We start from the raw sequence: 7,110 nt of genomic DNA on the forward strand, positions 1-7,110 counted from the left end.
TATTGGACCCCATTTACTTACATTGTGTGAACAAATAAACACTTTGTTTTTGGATAAACCAACCATCAATTGCAGGTTACATATACCAATAGTTCTCATTTCACCATAAATAAACTATTTCCATCACAACATTAGGAACTGATCTGATGTTTCCTTTACATACAAAATGAAAATAATGAAAAACAACCATCACATCCGCACAAGGAGGCAGCTTAAATACTGAGCCATCAATGAAGCTACGTGTTTCAGTAAGGAGGGTGTGAAATGTTCAATGACTTCATTTTACAGTAAGCGATAGATGGAAGTAGTGTGGGGAGTGGAAGAACTGTATTCATGGTTTTAACACCACACCTCATTATGATGCAATATACATGTATCAGTCAGCAGAAAATTCCATATGACAACTTTTTAACTATTTTTGTCAGAGACTTTAGCACATGTAAACATGACATTGCAAATGTAGGCTCCACATGTGCCATTTCCATTTCCTTTATGGAAACACGGCAGCGTCGTTACGCTCCGTCTCTGCTAAGTCACTGCTCTTGTCATGAAACTGCTCTTTTGCAATAAGGGGAATTCCTGGTTCCTTCTCTGACAAGCCTCTTTTTTTTTCTCCGTCTCCCTTTTTCCCTTTTTTGTTTTATGGGAATCGAGGGCTGAACCAGTGAGATGTTTTTCCTCAGAAGCGCTTTGTATTGATTCATTATGAGGGGGCGGGAGACTCCCTCCCACTGCTTCCTTCTTACTGGGAAGTGATTGCAGGTTTACGGTAGGCTACTGAAAGAGCATGAGGGAGTGAGTGAGTGAGTATAAGAGAGAGATAAAAACAGAAAGAGAGAGAGAGCGCGCGCGAGAGAGATATTTAAGCTGAGAGAAAACAGAAGTCATATATTCAGAGGTCACAAGAACGCCGGCTTTACATGTGAGTTCCTGGAGACTTTAATGGCAAATAAGGATTGTGGATTTTAAAGCGACAGCTTGATCCATGATAGTTATAAACGCACATGAACGAGAGATATGAAGTTGATCCTGACAAGCTGGGATAAGCGTGCCTCTCTCCTTATCAGATAAGTATTGGATGTTTAGTATGACGTGTTTTGTAAGAAAAATAAATGTTTGTACAACTTGTAAAATGAATTATGAGAGATGTGTGCTGGGTGAATCTTACTGAGATTTCTAATAATGCCAGAAGCTGTGAGCTTATACAAGTTTTTATATCAATTCAAAATGTGGCATGTTCATCAGAGCTTTGTAAAAAACTAATAACAATAGCTATTTCTGGGACTTCAGAGGGGGTTTCCAACTGTGCACCCATCAGGGCAGTTTGACTGGTTTGGTGCTGTTTATTGGGAAGAGACAGTTTCCTGAAAGTCCTCAGGTGTGGCAGGTTCTCAGTTAAGGACATGAAGTTCAGTGCTTTTTCGCTGCAGTTAAGTAATGATCAAACATTAAACAAATATGTGATGGAGATAACATTGAGACAAAAACGTGAGGTGAATTACATCACTAACCCTCTGGCCTTCGTACAGATACACCTATGAATTTATTCGCTTGTTCAAGGAAAACAACAACAGCAAAGTGTATCAAAAGTTTTGAACTCTGTAACGGTCAAATGAACAGGGCAACTTGGTAGTTTGTTCATGTATTTTTTAAGCTTTGAGAAGTTTTCAGTTTTGGGTTAGTGAATGGACAGTTTTAGAAATAACTACAAAACACACCTTGGACAACAGCTTTTCTTTATCATTACCAAATGAGTGTAGTTTTTAAAGATTCATGTTTAGTAAAGTTTTTCTTGAGCGCTTAAGCCCTGAGAACTGAATTCCATAGATGGTGTTCATAAGGAGTTCATCTATGGGCTCAGTTCTTCTGGCATTGTGTTCAATGTCTTCTAAACAAATTTACTAAAAATACATTAAGTAATTTCCATAAATAAAATTTACATTCTATTTTTATCTATCTATCTATCTATCTATCTATCTATCTATCTATCTATCTATCTATCTATCTATCTATCTAATATATCTATATCACATCTGATATACTTTATCTGACGAGAGTGTTTGGTTGCTGTATAATGCTATACAATTACATAATATGTCACATAAAATGTATGTTATAATGCCTTAGTGGTTGATGGTTTACTTTTGAGATATTTTATCAAATGTATGTTTTATGTGTTCTTCAATAAACATTTACTGATTTATTCAAAGTACCTTCCGGGGCTGTTTTTAATTATTTATTGATTTTTATGTTTCCGTGCATATTATGTCAAATGCACACTTTCATTTATCACACACTGTGGGTGTGCTTATCAAATGACCAAAGTCTGTCCACCACTTCCGTGTCCCTTTTCAAGTACAGGGCACTTATAAGCAACACAGGTCAAATGTTTAGCAGTGGCTTTTAGAGGGTGTGCGATGAGGATTCATCTTACTTGTATGTCTGTGGGTTGGATATAACCCCTGGTATTACCAGACAACATGGCCAGATTTTTCAGTAAAGCCAGTGGTGAGCTGACGTTATGCAAATGATGCACTGACTCCCACGCTATAACCGCAGGCATGTCTTATCTCTTATTCCCAGCAAATGACTCAGGATCAATTCCTTGGAAATTTGGAAAGTAATAGACACCTTCACAAGACAACTGTTCATGAATATGAATATCAGAATGACCCAGCAATCAGACTTTAACAATGTTAGCGGCCATCTTAATACAGTTCGGGTGTCTATACATCTATGATCGCTCATGCATTAAATCACTCAGATATTGGTGTTATAGGTAATATCAGGGGTTTTGGAGACTGATTACACATTCTTATCTCACCATTGGTTTAATGAAGTTTTTTGCTTTTGCAGTTTCAAATCTTGACTGCAGTTGTAGTTTTTAAAATTGATTTCACCTCATAAGTTTAAGCTATTTAATAGTGTTGTTAGTTGAGAATTAAATTAATTCATGTTTTCTCTGTTGACAATAACTAATATAGTTATAAACTGTTTTTATTCTTTCTTCACAAATCCAAAAGACTGCTAGTAGATTTAACAAATAATTAACAATTTACAAATAAAAAAGAGAAACTAACACAAAAGTTGTAAAAAGTAGAAGTAGTAAAACAAAAATTGTAATTTCTTGCGAAGTGTACTTTCTTGGTTTTATTGACTTTGAATCAGTTTTACTGTGTTGTGTGTAAATAAGAATACTTGTTTATCAAATTAAATTGTGGTTGAACAAAAACTCTATTAAAACTGTCTTTTTTTATGCATCCATTTACATACTAAGAATTTTACATTATAATACTGATATTGTATGTGAAATCTCTGATAATGAGATTTTTGTAATGGAGTGGATTTCCATTACAACAGATAATTCAAGTACATTGTTCTTTCTTTAAATATTTGTTTTAGCACTTTCTGAGTGAGGGTTTTTTTTCAGTGTATTTTTTAAGATTTTAAATGTTTTTTTTTTTAAGAAGTCACTTCTGCTCACCAAGCCTGCATTTATTTAATCTAAAATACAACAAAAGCAGTGATATTGTGAAATATTTTTACTATTTAAAATAACAGTTTTCTATTTAAATATATTTACATTTACAGCATCATTACTCAAGTCTTCAGTGTCACATGATCCTTCAGAAATCATACTAATATGCTGATTTGCTGTTCAAGAAACATTTCTTCTTCTTATTATTATCAATATTTAAAACAGTTGAATACTTTTTTGAGGATTCTTTAAAGAATAGAAAGACCAAAAGATCAGCATTTATCTGAAATAAAACGTTTAGTTTTAATACTTGTATTTAGCAAGGATGCTTTAAATTGATCAAAAGTGATGATAAATACTTTATTGAATAAAATTTATAATGTTGCAAAAGATTTCTAAATTTTCAAAATGCTGTTCTTCTGAACTTTCTATTCATCAAAGAAACCTCAGCTGTTTTCAACATAACAATAATAAAGGTTTTTGAGCAGCAAATCAGAATATTAGAATGATTTCTGAAGGATCATGTGACTGGAGTAATGATGCTAAAAATTCAGCTTTGAAATCAAAGGAATAAATTGCATTTTAAAATATATTAAAATAGAAAACAGTTACTTTAAATAGTAAAAATATTTCAAAATGTTACTGTTTTTGCTGTACTTTGGATCAAAGTGATTTAATTGGTGATTAAAAATCTGTTCAAAAACTTTTGACTGGCATACTCTTTATAATCACACTTTTGTTTATCGCAACTAAATACGCTGATAGTAGCTAGCGCTAAACAGAAATATTACAGCAATATAATAAGACTATCACTACCAATTGTTTTTCAGCTTTTTCTTCTCTTTCATTTCACTCACACTATGCCCCCCTAGAAGACTTGTCTCCTTTCGCAGCACCTTTTTTTCTACTCTATTCCTGTTCATCCACACAAGGGTTTCCTCATATTAAAAACTCCCTGTTCTGTTAGCTGTTAAGTGCCATACACCCGCCTCATATCCTCTTTCAGCAAGTCTGGAAGCTCTTGGTTCACACAGAACGCTCTCTGGAGTTTCCCCCTGCGCAGCTCCCCTCTCAGGGTGAACCCTTCCGGCCATGCTTCACTGGGCATCTCATGGTGACTGAATCCTGGGGCTTGGATTTGGCAGAGGAAGCACACTTGATTGATGCTACCAAATAGGACTAAAAAAAACTTTTTGGTTTGGTCCATAGAAATGGTGCCACTCTATATGCTCAGCTGTGTTCTGATAACTCTGGATGCTCTGTGAGTAAAGGGTCACTGGTCCTGGCATATGGCTGGTGGGAAGAAGTCATTCAATAAGAGTCCAAGTGAGGAGCCAAAGTGAAAAAGGCATAGCCGAGCTAATAAAAAAAAAAAAGTTCATTATATAATCACATGTACTGAATAAATCATAAATCTCACAAGTAGAACAAAGACAATTTTAAAACATTAACAAAATACACACTAAAAACATATAAAACTGGAGTAGTAAAGGTTCAAACGCTCACTGATACTTCTGAGAGAAACACAATGCATTAAGAGCCAGGGAGATGAAACTTGGAATTTGGAGATCAGGGGAAATTTAACTTATTTTGTCTTCTGGGAAACATGTATATTCTGTAGCTTCTAAAGTGAAGTAATACATAAAAAAAAAAAGATATTTAGGCAAAATAAAAACATATACACATTTTCATTGTGTTCATAAGTTTACACCCCTGGCTCTTAATGCATCGTTTTTCCTTCTGAAGCTTCAGTGAGCGTTTGAACCTTCTGTAATAGTTGCATATGAGTCCCTCAGTTGTCCTCAGTGTAAAAAGATGGATCTCAAAATCAAACAGTCATTGTTGGAAAGGGGTTAAATACACAAAATGCTGAAAAACCAAAGATTTTGTGGGACCTGAAGGATTTTTCTGAAGAAAACTAACTGTTCTAACTTTTCAGGACAAACAAGGGACTCATAAACAACTATCACTAAAAAAACACAGCTGTGGATCATTCAGGTAACAACACTGTATTAAGAATCAAGGGGGTGTAAACTTCTGAACGGGGTCATTTTTATAAATTCTAAACTATTATTTTCTCTTGTGGACGATATGTAAACGTTTTTTATGTGAAATATCTTATTCAGGTCAGTACTAAATAAAAATAACATGCATTTTGTATGATCCCTCTTATTTTGATCAAATAATGAACATTTTGCAGATTCTGCAAGGTGTATGTAAACTTTTGACCTCAACTGTAATTAACCCATGTGCTGCTAAACTGTAAAATAAAATTGTGCAATATACATAATGTGCTACTGAAGATACTAAAACAAATAAATATGTGTAAATTTGAGCATCTCTGTACACAAATCTAAGTTTTCTAGTTATTGCATCAGCCATAAATTGGGGTATATTCTTTCACATAATTAAGAAATTAAGTCTAAATGAAACAATGAACCAAGTATTTGCTGCTGCTTCTGATTAAACAATGCAGTGTTAATTACTCAATAAAATACTAACCCATTTGAAGACTTTGTGTTCTGTTCTAACACACATGACTTGCAACAAATGGTATAACAAAGAGTTTTTAGTATCCAAGCACCATATAACATCAACAATATGTAGCTTACATCTTATCAGTCATAATTGCCATAAACAGGCCTGGTATACTGAGCATAATCGTAACTGATTTTCTAGAGATATGGTTGTTATTCTCTAAATTTTTTACTTATTTCCTTTTGGGCATAAGCATATTCTTAGAATGCAGAAAGACTGGATCTACTAAATAAAACTGTGGCTAAACACTGATTCTATCGATGCTGTCAAGAAAACAGTGTTTATATCATTACAAACATGTTACAACATAAGACAATGATTTCAAAATTATGACTAATAGACCTCATGAGACCATCTGCTGACCTCTCTGACTGTTTCATTTGTGGAAGTGAAGCACTATGTCATTACATCACTTTCCAGAATTTATGACATCTTAATCTTATCTTAGTCCGAACTAAGGCCAAGATCTAAATCTAAAAACACAGCACATTCATTAAACAAGAATGAGCTATTATTCATCGTGTTAATTATAATGTGCATATACAATAAACAATAAACAATAGATGGAGTCTTTTCCATGTATATTAAATAAAAAATACAATATTTTATCATTTAAAGTCCAGTACTGGGTGATTGATGATGACAGCGCATAGGCGCATGTGCAGTCAAAGGTTTGCCCAACAGGTGGCACTAAACATTTATGTACTTTGGAAGTACAGGTAGAAGCTTCACAAACAAATTAACGCATTAGAAAATAACAGTACAAAGTTAAAATAGATTTATAGAACAAATAGATAAATAAAAAAAGTGAAAAATACATTTTAAGTAGCAAATTAGCAGTAAATGACTTAAACAGTAGAATAAACAATAGAAAAAACACAACTAATCTAAAACGTATTGTTAAAGTCAGTAATGATCTTAGATTGTGTTGTGGAAAAATTGTGAAAAATAAAAAAAGAGTAGAATTTTCAAAAAATGTATTAAATTATGCTATGTATGCTTGGTGGGCAAAACAAAAATTCAACAAATCGTTGTATTTATGGAAATTATTGAAATCTTAACTGAAGGTATTGAAATGTTTTGAATGGGAAGAC

The sequence above is a fragment of the Garra rufa genome, chromosome 2 (assembly GCF_049309525.1).
Source record: "Garra rufa chromosome 2, GarRuf1.0, whole genome shotgun sequence".
NCBI lineage: Eukaryota > Metazoa > Chordata > Actinopteri > Cypriniformes > Cyprinidae > Garra > Garra rufa.